The 15,999-nt window shown below is 38.8% G+C and overlaps 1 long non-coding RNA gene across 1 annotated transcript in view; it reads left to right on the forward strand.

The window, feature by feature from the left end:
* Positions 1–2,365: 2,365 nt before the first annotated feature.
* The window catches only part of LOC134471259 (uncharacterized), a 60,548-nt gene continuing 46,914 nt past the window's right edge, over positions 2,366–15,999 (forward strand). Inside the window, exon 1 of the long non-coding RNA XR_010040544.1 lies at positions 2,366–2,523. This is a non-coding gene — a long non-coding RNA (uncharacterized LOC134471259). The remainder of the gene's footprint in view (positions 2,524–15,999) is intronic.

Below are 15,999 nucleotides of genomic sequence, written 5' to 3' on the forward strand. Positions count from 1 at the left end.
GTGTTTTACTTATTCTTAATATATTTACATTTGTATATTGGTTTAGGAGTGTTTGGTGTGGTTACATTACTTTCCACTTCCATTTCAAGATAGGAAAGGAGATATTGCAAAATATTTTCCAAAAATGCAGCACTGGCCTGATGGGGCTGTGGACAGTAAATGGAAACATAGTCTACATGGCTAGTGGGAGAAACACCGGGGTGATGAATGTGCTTCCTGAGGGTGAGCTGGACCCGCTGGACCAGAGTGGAGCTTGGGCTTGATGATCTCACTTGGTCTTGCTCACTGGTCTCTCTAAATATTATCCTGAATCACCTTGACTCTGACCCAACCATGGATTAGATTGTCTTTGTTGGGTGAATTCTTTGTATCTGATCTAAAACATCAGCCTGTTCTGTTGAGCTTCCATCTTATTCCCACTGGGATGCTGAAAATCAATATTTTTAGATGCTGATACCGGATAAACCTACACAGAGAAAGCAAATTTTGTTCTACTTGTACTTCCTGTACAAGATATCATTAGCTATTTTCTATATGAATAGAGACTGTCATGTACCATATGTCATTCACCATATGGCATTGTGTCTGTTTCAAGGCATATTTTAACATAGCACAAAGGCAAAGAGGTTTAGATTGAGATGTTCATTGTATGTTGTGGTTTAGACTTTCTGATTATCATGAAGCCTAAGTTAGCTTTTTACCTGTGTACTGTGGAATGAGTTCTCAGTAAACTAACCAGAACAGCTAACTGCACAAGAGAAGCTGTGGATTTAGCAACTTACCAAGATCTTGTCTCAGAATAAAAAAGGCCTGGGAATAGAGCTCAGTGTGAAGTCTGTGGGTTCAGTGTCTAGCACTACAGGAGAGAAATAAAGAGGGGAAGAGGTTTAACTCAATCTAAGCAGGTTCTCAGAAACCTTTTAATTGAATGACACTTTATTTTATTATTTGTTTTTGCAGTATGGGGATTGAACTCAGGGACCTACTACCATTGAACTATACTCCAGCCTTTTTTTTTTTTTTTGTCTTTTTCATTTTTACCGGTACCAGGGATTGAATTCACGACCACACACTTGCAAGGCAGGTGCTTATGCCCCTGAGCTAAATCCCCAGCCCCACTCCAGCCTTTTTTATTTTATTTTGAAACATTGTCTCCCTGAGTTGCCCAGACTGGCTCCAAACTTGGGATTCACCTGTCTCAGCCTCCTTAGTAGCTGGGATTACAGCTATGTGCCATCACACCAAGATGAAGGCCATTTTGATGCATGGACAAAAAGAAAACTGAGAAATAACCTGGCTGTCAAGAAAAAAGAAAAACACTTTTCCTTATTCTAACTATCCAACACCTCAAAATTACACTATCTTTTAAAACTTTACCAAATGGTGCAGCCATCATTATAAGTCACAAATTATGACAAAATCATAAATTTTTTTCAATAGAGTCACACTATTTTCCTGCCTGGCCTCAAAGATGTGATAATCCTCCTTTCTGGCCTCTTGAGTAATTGGAAATACAGGTGCATGTCACTGCACCTGCCGAGAATTAAAGTATTTAGGAGCTGGGTGAGCTATCGCTCAGTTGTAGAGAGATCATCTAGCACAATGCGTTCAATCCTTAGTACCAAGAAAACAAACAAAAACAGGAAACCTAATTAAAGTGTAGTCTCCCATATCACACATATCTCCATTAACCCAAGAAATTTTGATTGAGTCCTTTCTCTATACCAGTTATTATGCTGATTCCTAGGGAAGCAGGGGTAAGAAAAGAGAGATGCAAATAGTAAGAAAACCAAGTGATAGAAACAGGGGAGCCGGGCATGGCGGGCACATCCATAATCCCAGCACTGGGAGGCTGAGACAGGAGGATCACTAGGAGCTCAAGGCCAGTCTAAACTACATGGTGAGCCATTGTCTCAAGAAAAAAAAAAAAGAGGGAGGGAGGAGAGAGAGTGGAGAAAAGGCAGAGAACATAAGCTACGTTATGTACAGTGCGTACACATCCATGTACAAGATTTCCATGACAATAATGTAATCATCATTTACTGCAAACATGTACTAATAAACTTCTTTAAAAGGACAAATGCAATCCTTGACCTCAGAGAATTTACAATCTACTAATAGCAAATAATTTTAGAGCTGGATATAGTGTCCCAGGCCTGGAATCCCAGCTGCTCAGGAAGCTAAAGCAGGAGGATGGTAAATTCAAGGTCAGCCTGGGAGACATTAATGATTATAAAATTACTGAAAGAATCCAGTACTAGTAAGGAAAAGGACTTCAAACAAGGACACTGGCAACCCTGGATTCATTTCCAGTGCACCTCCCGTGTCTGCCCTGGTGCTTTCTCTACTCCGTTCCATCTCTTGGTCGCAGGCAGGTTTGCCAGTGAAAGATGCAGAGGCGGAGTGTAGAGCCTGTGTGATTGGCAGACCCTTGCTCCCTCCCTTCCAGACGTAGACTGAGTTCTTTGCTAACACCTATTGCTATTTCCTTTGGATCCAGGAACCGTCTCCTTTCTCCTTTAGGTGAGTGTGATGAGAGCTTCCTGGGTTGCTGGCTCCTGGTCCTTCACCTTGGCTGCCTGCGTCAGGGATGGTTAGGGCAAAGGGCCGAGTCACAGACCATATATAGTATAAAATCTTCCCTCCCTCCCTCCCCCCTTCCTTCCTTCTTTACGTCTTTCCTTCCTTCTCTCTCCCTTTCTCCTCCTCCTTTTGTCTCTTTTTTCCTGTTTGAGGGGCTCAGCGTTTGAAGCACCTCTTATTTGGGAAACTCTCTACTTTATCAGTCTTGGTGCAGGACAGCTGGTCTCTTACAGCAGCTCTGCACCCCTGACCCACCCTCAGCCCATCAGGTGCATCCACCCGATCTTTGGATCAGGAATAGGAAGCACAGTAGCCAGAAACTCTCCCTTGCTCTTGGCAGGTGGGGCAGCGGCTCTAGCTGTGGTGTCAAGAGAATGGGCAGTGCGTGTTGTGGCGTCTAATTCTTCAGCTCCGCCTCAGCCTTCTCATTAAGCTATAGCTTTAGTCTTTTTCTGAGACCAGGTCTCAGCAGGCTGCATAGGCTGGGCCCCAGGGTGGCCCTCCTGCCTCCTCCTCTGCGCTGATTACATGCATGTGCACCGTGCCTAATTTATAAATTTGCTTCTAGTCTGAACGGGTCAAAATAAATTTCTTCTTAGTGGAAATATCTTTTTAATACTTTTCTTTACTTTTTAAAATAATCCAGAGTCAGTTTCTGTTTTAGTTACAAAGAATCCTAATAACTAAGTACACTGTGGTAACTAAGAACGCTATGCCTTTTATAGACCATGCTGGGTGCTCTGACTTTAATTATCAGAATAAAAGGCACCCACTGAAGGCTTTTAAGCTGCAGGAAAATAGCAGTGGCAGAAATAGGACCACACGTGTGTTTTGGCGAGATCTGTCTGACTACAGGTAGGAGGGAGATTAAATGCAGGGAGACCAGGCGATAGATGGTGGCTTAGCCAGGCATTGCAGGGAGGACAGAGAAGTTCACGGACTTAAGGGGGTTATTTAACAAGTGAAACAGTAATTACCAAACACGAGGAGGTTAAAGAAAACTGAGACATCAAGATTAGTCCTCCCCTCCTTCACCTGGGTGTTGACTACATGAAGCCCAGTTGCTTGTTTGAACCTTGATTATTATAAAGGACTTAGTGGCTGATTGAGATGACTTTTTCATTTGTCTATACCTTTATATACACACAAACTTTTTGAAATCAGATGACAATTGGCATATAAATTTTCATCAGATCCGGACTCTGAATTCAGACCATATTTCAGTGCTTGGCTGTCACTGATGAGGGGAAACCAGGGAGGTCTGAGTCACACTGTGAAGTAGTGTTCAGTACTTAGGAGTCATCTGATGTGTTCAGTTCAGCGCATCCTCAGACTGGTGTGAGCAGGAGGAAAGCCACTTAGAGAAGCCGGAATGGGGCTGCCATCTGCCATGCACGGGTTTGCTTCTTACACACAACTGGTGATGAAATATCTAACAGGCTGGAGCTGGAACGTGGCATGCAGCATTTCCATTCATAAGAAAACTCTAAATTTTGTTTTTTTGTTTAAGGACATCGTTTAAATGGCCTCCATTGAACGAATTATCACCTAATATGCATTTTCATCAGCACTTACATCAGGACCTAGAATCAGGCAAATGTAAAGCTGATATTTGCTGTTGGCTAGTGTTCAGCCTCCTTGGTGTGAATCACCCATGTTTAGAACCTCTTCCAAACATGAATTATTAAAGACTCACTGACCTAACTATTGAAATTTCCATTGTTCTGTATTTATTTTGTACCAACTACTCTGCTGATCACTAATACATTGATTTATACACATGCCATACATCACCCATACATTCATTAGCCATCCAGTACCCATCCATCATATGTTTACTTAGCTCTCACTATAATCACAGTGAAATTGGCATTGTTGACCCATAAAGAGATTGAGATCTACATTAAGAAATCATTTCAAAGCAGGTATGTGTTACTAGGCCTATGCCAAACCCGTGTCCCAAATCATCAGGCTTGTCATTTATTCCTCTCTTTAGTTTGTTTTCTCTCATTTGGTATCAGTCCGTGATGTCATCCTGCAATGTTTTGAAATTTAAGGCCACGCTTTTAATGAAGATGAAAGCATAGACAGATAAGTGAAAAAGTAGGATTAAGAGTTAAAGAAATAATTAAAGGAATTTAAAATGTTAGTGACTTCAGGATGTTCTCGGATCTCCAATCAGTCCAGAAAAGTGAGCCCAACATTCTTCAATAGATTTCATCTTCTAACTCCTACATTATAAATTAGGATAAGAAACTGGATTAGAAGTTTCTTTAAACAGACGAGTTCCATTACAGTAAAGGAAGAAGGTAGACCTTAAATCAAACAGTGGGCTTTGAATCTGAGCTACAAATCCGAGTTTTACTACTTGGCATCTCAGAGCTTTGATCTCTTCAGATGGTGATGCTTCCATCACCAGATAAGTAACATTTACAAAAATGTTTTAAAAGTAACAGAGCATTCTGGAACTATACATATTGTTAACTTACTTGAGGCCCTGCAGGAGGAGGATGCAAATGATGTCTGTGTAAAGCAATGCCAAAATTCCAGACAGAACGTTAACTTTCATAGTTTCTAAGTCTTCACATTTCATCTTTTATTACAATAACATTGTGAAACATTGTCATTATATAAAGCTCATAGTATAAGAAACTAAAATAAGAAATTCTCCGAGTCATAGACAGAATAAAATCAAGATGTATTTCTACCTTGCACCCTCCTTTAAAGTACCTTAGCACCATTTATGGAAAAAATAATAATTTTAGCTTTCGTGGTTAAATTTAGCAGATAGTTTGAAAAATGAGACTAGGAGAACATATTTAGAGAAAGCCTAGTTAACGCGAATTATTATCTGTTAGGGAAAAAGTGGTTTCAGGTGTTGCTAGAACTTATTCTTGCAAATTATTTATCTTTAAGGGGAAAGTCTGCAGAAAATATACCTAATTCTTTTATTTTTAAATTTATTTTACTTATTTTTCTTCTTTCTTTTCTTTCTTTTTATCCTTGAAATAAAATGGATTGGAGGGGAAAAAAGGAAAAAGGAAAAAATAAAATTAATTTAAAAAAAAATCTCAACTTTGAATTTATATTTGAAAGTGATGCATTTTTTCCGAAGGAGGCTGTGCCATACTGACCTTCACTAGCAAATCCTCTAGTAAAGTGAAGTCTAACAAAACATCAGATAACTGTCAGTTCACAGACTTCTTAAAGTTAACATTTAGATTGTTTGTCTTTTCCAAATAAAGTACACAAACGCAAATTGATTTATTATTAGTCTAATTACTTTTGGTCATCTTAATCATAAAGTAGTTTTGGTTTTATTTGTTTAACTCACAGGATTTAAGCAGAACAGTGATAAAGTAAACACTCATCATCTAATGTGACATTTTATTCTACCGGTATATTTTGGCAGAGAAGTCTGGTTAAGTATGTCACCGAGAAGCCAACACTGCTTATTCTTATACTGATTATTTCTCGGAAGGGAGACTGATTTTAGCCCCTTGGGGTTTTCTCTGCTCCATTAGTCACTTACCACCAGAAAGGAGGGTTGATTCATTGTGCTGTTGAATTTGAGAGAGGTACTGGGCTCCCAGATCGGCGGCAGCAACGTTGTTTGTACTGCCTCCTCAGCCTACCAAGACCTAATGTGAATTTATTTGAAGGCCTCCGCGCTCACAGGCATAGGCGGCAGGCAGCACTGTCTGCATCTGTTAATAGGTCATGAAACAAATCGAGCTAAGGAGATTTTTCTTTTTCTAAGGATTTTAAAAAGGTAAAGAGAGTTAGTCTGGCATGTTCCATATGTAAATTCAGAAATTTCAGGATAGTTTTTGTGTTCTTCTCACATGAATTGACAAGAGAAAACTATCCTGCTTATAAGATGTGTCAAGAGGACTGCCTGGATTCCATCTGCTTGTCAGTTCTTTCCGTCTTTTCCAAGGGCTGGTTGAATTTTTAACATTGGCTCCCAAGAGATATTGGTGTTCTTGTAATAAATACTGTCTTTTCATTTTGCTAAAGGCAGTACAAGGTTTTCTATTATGTGTGCCAGAAGCATCTTTTTTTGTTTGTTTTAAGAGTAGGAAAGGTTTATTGGGGGTTAGGAATAGCTCCTGAAAGATTCTTGCCCTAGTATAAATTACTGTAAAATACGGCTATGGTCTAACGCGGCAGAAGGGCAAAGTGGGATTGTTACCCCTTCCTCCTCTTCTTCAGCCCTAACTACAGATCCCTTTCCGGTCTGCAAAGAGAATTCCAAACATTCCTCACCCATCATCAGTAACCCCCAAGATCCTCCCCATGGTCACTTCTGATCAGAGGTCACATAACCCTCTGCCTCTCTATCCATTTGAAGGAGAAGCCCAACCACCATGGCTGTGTGCTCTTTCCACGTCCTCAGTAAACTTGTTTTTTTCTTTTTTGTACTTTTTCATTTCTCTATCGTGCCAGAAAACTCTAACAGCTCCTAGGAGACAGGAGAGGTCCTGAGTAGGTTATCACCAAGCCCTTTGTCAGGGTTAACTTATGCAGCAAAGTTCACAAGGAGGAGGAGTGTGGTCCAACACAGGTCAAACTGCAGTCAGTCTATAGGGTTACAAGTATAGCCACTTAGCCAGTACTGATCCAGTCAGGGAGTATGGCTGGTTATCAATAACCTTGGCTTATCTATGACTTCTTCTTCTTCTTTTTTTTTTTTTAAACAAGGTCTTGTAAGTAGTTCAGGCTGGCTTTGAACTCACTATGCAGGCTAGACTGGCCTCAAACTCATGGCAGCCTCCCAACTACTGGAATTTCAGATGTGTGCCGTCATACCTGGCACAATTAATTAATTTATTTTTTAAAGGAAATAAAACAAAACAATTAAATGGATCAAAACAAAACAATGAGAACACTATTGGTAAAAACAGGACAGTAGCAAATCCACAAGGGTTACTATATTGCATATTGTTATTCTCTAAATAGAGGCTCAGACTACCAGCTTTAGGTCTGCAAAGCCAGTCAAACAATACAAGCATTAAACTCTTTCTTAAATTCACCTGCTGTCATCTCAGACTGCCTTCTTCTGAATCAGCTGATTGCCTGAGGGCAGGATGTCTTTTCTCCCTGCTGCACCCAGCCCTGTCCGAACTGCCCAACTGCCGGGTGACTGTTGTTGGCACACAGGAGGGTGCTGCTACATCGTGGGTCCCTCCTGGCCGCCCTGCCCCCTGCTGATACTGCTGCACAACGACATTTAAATTGGGGTGAACTCTGATTATTTGGCCAAGCTGAAGTACAATAACTCTTACAATTTTAAGTTCATAACTTTACATACTACTCAGAACTTTTTTTTATGTATCATCAATTAACAGAGATCATCTATAATAAGATTCAGAAGATAAAAAAATCCTTTCACACTAATGAAAGGATTTTTAAGGACTCTAGGCTGACGATTTGTCTGATTAAAATAGCCAGCTAAACAGACTTCTCATTGGTATTTTGACAGCCATGGTTGCTTAATAGCCACAGGTGATAGCCAAAAAAGCTATTTTGATAGCCACATGTAAAAGGACACACTGTTAAAGGTCAGGAGACCTTTAACATACCTGTAATTCCAACACACAGGAGGCTGAGGCGGGAGGATCACCATGAGTTCAAGGTCAGCCTAGGCTACATAGGGAGTTCAAGGCTGGCCCGAACTATGTAGCAAGACCCTGTCTCAGGGGAAAAAAAAAGCAAGTAAGCAAGGAGGGGGAGAAGGAGGCAATCCTCAGGGCCCTGGGGCTGTGGCTACTGCAGCTGTTCTTTAACACTGTTATTAAACTCATCATGATCCTAGCAATGAACTTATCTTTGCTATAAAAACCAGTCAGAATGTGGAACAGCATTCTTAAGGGGAGAGACATGAAAGGAGTTATTTTCCAGTTTTGCTTAAGGATAAAAAGCCTGATTAAATTTGGGCTAAAACCTCTACATTTATTCTTTGGAAGTTTGAGAATTAAATCTAGACCAGTTTTTAAGAATATGGCCCAGAACTAAGTGAAAGTTAGTTCACTCTGGAAGGGGCACAGGGAGGGGAAAATTCAACTGTTTCAGAATTCTGGACCTGGAATCCAGGAGCTAAAGGGAAAGAGAAGTGACTTGGATAAACACTGCTGTGGTAAACTGTGTTATTTCTTAAGGGAAGAGCAGTGGAGGAGGAACAGAAGAAGAGTGACCCTATGCATGACACTAGACCAAACTCCTTTTTTGTTTGTTTGTTTGTTTGTTTTTTGAGCAGGGTCTCTATGTATGTCAGGCTGGCTTGAACTCTTGGTGATCCTCCTGCCTCAGACTCTTGAGTGCTGGGGTTACAGGCATGTACCACCATGCCTGGCTGAGAAATAAATCCTAATCATCTCAGGGCAGAAAGACAATCAAAATCAGACGCTTTCCCAGGGTGGGTCTCTAGTCATTAGCAAAACGTGCTTCCATAAACAAAAGCTATGATTGACTCCAACTGCATTCCCAAGCAGAAAATTAAATCAATAATCAAAGAGCCTGAATGAGAGTCTCTCCTGCCAGCTACACAATAAACCTCTGCCTAGGGCCCAGCTCAGCCAAAACCCTGCTGTGTGCCTTCCTGGATTAGCATGAATTCGGATTTCCTTCCAACCCAGGGATGGCTGTTATGTAGGCTATAAAGAAATGCCTATCTTTGGTGCCCTTGTAGATGAGCACTCATTTTCTAGGAGCTCAGGGGCTTCCCACTAAGAGGGAAAACGTAATCGTGACTTTCCCAACATGAGTTTTTCAGAGAACATTTTAGTTTATTTTTTATTTGATTTTTTTGAGACAGAGTCTTGCTATGTAGTTCAGGCTGGCCTTGAACTCACAGGGATCCTTCTGCCTCAGCGTCCTGAGTACTGGGTTACGCCCATGAGCCACCATGCTTGACTAATTTTGAATTTAAAGCATAACAATATAATTCAGATAGTAATAGCAATTTACAGGTGACATACCTTAGGGACTGGGAGCATTGTAATATGTTCTGGCCTTCACGAATATCTATGAAATAGTTAAGGAAAAGCATTATGTAGCTGTGGGATTATTAAAAATGACCATTACTGAGCTCACCCCTGAAATCCCAGCACTCCGGAGGCTGAGGCAAGAGGATTGTTGTGAGTTTGAGACCAATCTGGGCTACAAAGTGAGCTCAAGGCCAGCCTGAACTGCATAGAGAGAGCCTGTCTCAAAAACACACACACAAAAAATCTAAGATGAAAGATTCACGTGTTGCTGCCATATTTAGAACACACATGTGACCAGCTGATGAAAATGATGGTAGGCCAATAAGTTTATTTTTATTTATTATTTGTTAAATTCATTTAAAGAAAGAAAGAAAGAAAAAAACAGAACAAGGTAGAGTAACATGAACTCAAAAAAAATTAACATTAAGAAATCGCTATTGTGATTTTAGAAATGGTTGTTCAAGTTATAAAATCAAAGCATAAAAAGTGGACAGATACTCAAACACTGACAGTACAAACCCTTCTGTTCAATGATCCAGCAAAAATTTACTAATATGGTTGTCTATCTTACACACTATACATACAGTTATATCTTTCTGAGCTCTTTCCTTCCCTTTCATTTTTACAGTAACTATTATACACTTTGGATCTTATTACTCTTTCAGTTTTTATTATTTTTTATGCTAGAGACACAATGTGATATTTACTAATGTGAGTCTTATTTATTTCATTTATGAGGATGGCCTCAAGTTGCCTCCATTTACCTATAAAGGTTGCAAAATCATCCTTTTTATACCTGAGTAATATTCCATGGTATAAAAATACCACATCTTTTTCTTCCACTCTGCAGTTGATGGGCATTTAGGTTATTTCCAAGATTTAGCTATTATGAATTGTGCTGCTATGAACATGGGTGCACATATATCACTATGACATGACCTTTCCAGTTTTTCTGGAAAAATACCCAAGAGGGGAAAAGCTGGATTGAATGGAACTTCCAGGCCTAGTTTGTTGAGGAATCTCCATACTGATTTCCACAGTGGTTGTACCAATCTACACTCCCACCAGCAATGGAGCAGTGTTTCTTTTTCCCTCGCAGCCTCACCAACATTTGTTAACAGTTGATTTCTTAATGGCAGTCATTCTTTCCCGAGTGAGATGAAATCTCAATGCTGTTTTAATTTGCATTCCTTGAATGACCAGTGATGGTAAACATTTCCTCATGTATTTATTTGCCATTTGTATTTCTTCATCTGAGAAATGTGTGTTCATCTCAGATGCCCATTTTTGGAGAGGGTCTTTGAATTTGAGGGGCTTGATGTTTTTCAATTTTTTATATGTTCTGGATATAAGTCCTTTGTCTGAGGGATTGTTGGCTAAAATTCTTTCCCATTCTGTGGGTTTCTTTTCATTTCGTTGGTGGTTTCTTTTGAAGTGCAAAAACTTTTCAATAATACAAGATCCCAGTTGTTGATTCTTTGAAGTATTTCTGGTGTGGCTTGCGTTTTGTTCATGAATTCTCTGCCTATGTCTCCAAGACTTCTACCTATTTTGTCTTCCAGTAGATTTAGTGTTTCTCTTTTAATAGTCAGGTCTTTGATCCATTTGGACTTTAGTTTAATGCTTGGTGATAGATATGGATCTAGTTTTAGTCTTCAGCATGTGGAAAGCCAGTTTCTCCAACACCATTTATTAAAGAGGCTATTTTCTTCCAGTGGACGTGTTTAGTCCCTTTGTCAAATATAAGGTGTCTGAGTGTCTTTGTAACTGTGTTTGCATTTTCTAATCTGTTCCATTGATCCTCAGGTCTATTTCTTTGCCAGTACCATGCTGATTTTATCACTGTGGCTTTGTAGCATAGTTTCAAGTCAGGACTTGAGATGCCTCCTGCCTTGCCTTTGTTGCCCAGAATCACCTTTGCTATTCTAGGTTTCTTCACTTTCCATACAAATTTTAGGAATTTTTTCTCTAGATCTGTGAGGTATGCTAATGGTATTTTAATAGGGATTGCTTTAAACCTGTATAACAGTATTGGGAGTATGGCCATTTTCACAATGTTGGTTCTTCCTAGCAAGAGCAAGGAATATCTTTCCATTTTCTAATATCCTCTTCAGTCTTCTTTTTTTAGAGTAGTATGATTTTCAGCATATAGGTCTTTTACATTCTTGGTTAGGTTGATTCCTAAGTATTTAAATTTTTAGATGCTATTGTTAAAGGTCATATTTCCATAATTTCTCTCTCAGGGGGTTTCTTGTTTGTGTACAGGAATGCTATTGATTTTTGAGTGTTGATTTTGTATCCAGCTATGCTGCTGAATTTGTTTATTACCTCTAGCCATCTTTTAATGGAGTTTTTTGGGTCTTCTATGTAAAGTATCATGTCATCTGCAAATAATGATAATTTAACTTCTTCTTTTCCTATCTTTATTCCTTTTATTTCTTTCTCTTGTCTAATTGCTCTGGCTAATATTTCCAGAACTATGTTGAATAGGAGTGGTGACAGTGTCTTGTTCCTGATTTTAGAGTGAAAGTTTTCAGTTTTTGTCCCTTTAGTATAATGTTGGCTGTTGTTTATTCATAAATGGCCTTTATGAGATTGAGGTAGATACCATCTATTCAGAGTTTATGTTGGATTTTTATCATGAATGGATGTTGGACTACATCAAAAGATTTTTCTGCATCTATTGAGATGATCATGTGATTTTTATTTTTGGGTCTGCTGATGTGGTGTATTACACTTATTGATTTGTATATGTTAAACTATGCCTGAATTCCTGGAATGAATCCCATTTGGTCGTGATATACAATCTTCTTGATGATTTGCTGCATTCTATTTGCCAATATTTCATTGAGAATCTTTGCATCAATGTTCATTAGTGAGATTGGCCTATAGTTCTTCTTATTGGTTGGGTCTTTTTCTGGTTTTGGTTTCAGAGTAATACTTGCTTCCAGGAATGATTTAGGGAGGATTGCTTCCTTTTCAAATTCATTGTATATTTTAAGGAGTATTGCTGTCAAATCTTCTTTAAATTTCTTGTAGCCATGAATCCATCAGGCTCTGGGCTTTTATTGTTAGTAAGTTTTTAATCACTTTTAAAATTTTGTTAGCTGATATTGGGTTATTAAAAATTGTTATACCTTCTTGATTGAGTTTTCATAGTTTATATGTTTGTAGAAATCTGTCCATTTCTTCTCTGTTTTCTAGTCTATGTGAGTAGAGATGTTCACAGCAGGTGCTCATGATCTTTTGAATTTCCATGGGATCTGTAGCAATTTCCCTCTTTTCAGTCCTTGTTGAGTTTTTTCTTTCTTTTTCTCGATCAGGTTGGCTGGAGGTTTATCAATTTTGTTTATTCTGTCAAAAAACCAGCTCTTTGATTCATTAATTATTTGTATTTTTTTAGTTTCAATTGCATTAATTTCTGCTCTGATCTTTACAATTTCCTCTCTTCTATGAGCTTTGGGTTTGATGCTCTTCCTTTTCTAGAAGTTTGAGATGAAGAATTAGGTTGTTTATTGTGCTCATTCTGTTTTCTTGATATGACAATTTATTGCTATATATTTCCCTCTTACGACCATTTTCATTGCATCCCATAGATTATGGTATGTTTTTTTCCTGCATTTTCATTGAATTGTAGGTACAGCTTTATTTCTTCTTTAATTTCATCTGTAGCCCACTGGTTGTTATTTAAGTTCCTTGTATATATGTAGGTTTTGAATTTTTTTGGCCATTAATTTCCAATTTCAGTGCACTATGGTCTGATAGTACTCATGGGATAATTTCAATACCTTTGCATTTACTTAAGAATATTTTATGGGATAATATGTGGTCTATTTTGGAGAATGTCCCAGGCACAGCTGAGAAGAATGTATATTCTGATGTGATTGAGTGGAACACTCTGTAAATATCTACTAAGTCCATTTGCTCACAGGTATGATTCAGTTCTATTATTTCTTTGCTGACTTTTTGTCTAGTTGATCTATCTCTTTGTGACAATGGACTGTTAAGGTCCCCTGTTATAACTGTGTTCTTGTGTATTTGGTTTTTCATATCCATTAGTATCTGTCTTACATAGTTGAGTGTTCCTGTATTTGGTACATGTATACTTATAATTGTTAGTTCTTCCTCTTGAATTTTTTCACTAACAAGTATGTAGTGGCCTTTTTTATCTCCCTTAATCATTTTAGGTTTGAAGTTCACTTTGTCTGCAAACAGAATAGCTACTCTTGCTTTTTTCTGGGTTCCTGTTGCATGGAATATTGTTTTCCATCCTTTGACTTTTAACCTGTGAGTTTCCTTTTCGGTCAGATGTGTTTCTTGTATACAGCATATTATTTTCTTGATCCATTCTTCAACCTGTTTCTTTTCATAGGTGAATTGAGCCATTTACGTTTATGGGTATCACTGATATGTACTGGCTCAACTTTGCCATTTTATGTTCCTGTTGTTTGTTTTCTGTTTTTCTCCCTTGTTTAATTTCTTTCCCTGCCTAGTGGCTTCTTTCTGTTGTTGTTCTGGAGATTGTGGTCATTTTTAACTCTATCTAGCATGTGTTTCAATATTCTTCTAGGGTTGGTTTGGCGGACATGAATTTCTTCAGTTGTTCTTTGTCCTGGAAGTATCTTGTTTCTCCATTAAATTTGAAAGACAGTTTTGCTCGGTACATCAATCTGGGGTGAAAATTTTTTCTTTTCAGGCTGACATACTTCACTCCAAGCTTGTCTTAACCAAAAAGGTTTGTGTTGAAAAGTCTGCTGTGATTCTCATAGGCTTTCCTTGATAGGTGAGTTGTGTCTTTTCTCTAACAGCTTTCAGTATTCTGTTTTTATGCTGTATGGCTGGGATCTTAATTTTTATATGTCTGGGTGTTGTATATGCCTCACTTATTTGCATATCAGATTTCCCCCATTTTTGGGAAATTTTTTTATTATTCTGTTAATAGTTTACCTTTGTCATTTGCATTGACTCCTGCATCTTCACTGATGCCCATTAGTATTATATTGTTGCTCTTAGTATCATCTTGAAGCTGATGTATAGTCATTTCATGCTGCTTTATTATTTTTAAAAGTTCTACCCTTTCATGGTTGCTATCTGCAATGCTGTCCTCAAGGTCCAAAATTCTATCCTTAGCTTCATTTAAATGGTTTTGCCAGCTTTCAACAGAATTTTTTGTTTTCTTGGATGTCTCTTTGAATTTGTTTCATGGATTCTACTTGCTTTCTATATTAGTTCATTTAGTTCACTCAAGGTTTCAGTCAGCTTCCTGTGCTCCTGTATTGTTTTTATCTGTTTCTTCTCTAGTTATGATGAGCAACTCATTTACTAAGGTTGCTATTTCTGTCTTTATATGAGAAAATATTTCTAATTTGATTTCCTCTGTAACCTCATGGATTTGTTTCTTTATTTCATTTGCTATCTTTCAGAGATTTCTGGTGTATGACTTAAACCCTCTATTTTACTGTCGCCTCTTCTTACTCCTGATGGACTAGATGTTTGAGATTGCATTTTGCTTTTTCATTTTGTCATTTTCACATTTTGGACTAATATTTGGTTTTTCAATCCCAGTAGTCACAAGTGTCAGTAGTATATATCTTAGGGTCCTACTGTGTGGTTGATGTTTGTCTGATTATTGAGTACCACAATGAAGAGGAGGGCCAGCCACCTGAATTTCTCCTGCAGGTCCTGTTGGGTGAGTCCTATATTCTTCCTGGGCTGATTAGCCTAAGAGTATTGATGTAAGTCCACCCTCAGTTCCTGCTGTTGCTGTGTCTTCAGGTTAATACAGGTCACCAGATCTCCCTGTCTATAGTGTTTGTCTCAGCTGAGACCCTTCTGTGTCAGTGGGTATCTCATAAACCCTTTTAACTTTCTCCAAGTTGGGATAGCCCTTATTGGCACACTCCTCAACCTGTCTGATGTCCTCTATGGAGGAAGAAGTCACCCACACCCTTGCTAAGCTCTCCAAGGTCTTGCAGCTGTGGGGAGCTTTGCTACTGCTATTTACCCTCTAAAGAGCTCTGTTTTAGGGGCAACTTTACCCTAGTGATTGGAGCCTGCTGAGGTCTTCCATTTGGATGAGGGGTTTCTGAGTCTCCCATCAGCCCAACATGGTTAATCCATTGCAGTTCAAGGTTCTGGAAGGAGGAATGGGAGCCAAAGATGAAGTATTTGGTCTAAGAGATGGGGAGGGTTGCCAAGGGCAGCGGGCTGGTGGTATGGCATTCCTCCAGGCTGGCAGGTAATGCAGGAAGTGTGTGGGGGTACAGGTGCAAGGTTTGAGGGTGGTGTGGCATTCCTCTCAGCCAGTGGGTCATGTGCTGGTAAGTTTTTAAAATTTGGCTATGTGACTGGCATAAGTATGATCATCAAATCTCTTTTTTAAAATAAGTTAACAATTAGCACTTACCTGGCAAGTGCAATATCTTCA

Source organism: Cavia porcellus, unplaced genomic scaffold (assembly GCF_034190915.1).
Source record: "Cavia porcellus strain 051 isolate PalLab524CR breed Dunkin Hartley unplaced genomic scaffold, mCavPor4.1 scaffold_18, whole genome shotgun sequence".
In the NCBI taxonomy this organism is placed as follows: Eukaryota; Metazoa; Chordata; class Mammalia; order Rodentia; family Caviidae; genus Cavia; species Cavia porcellus.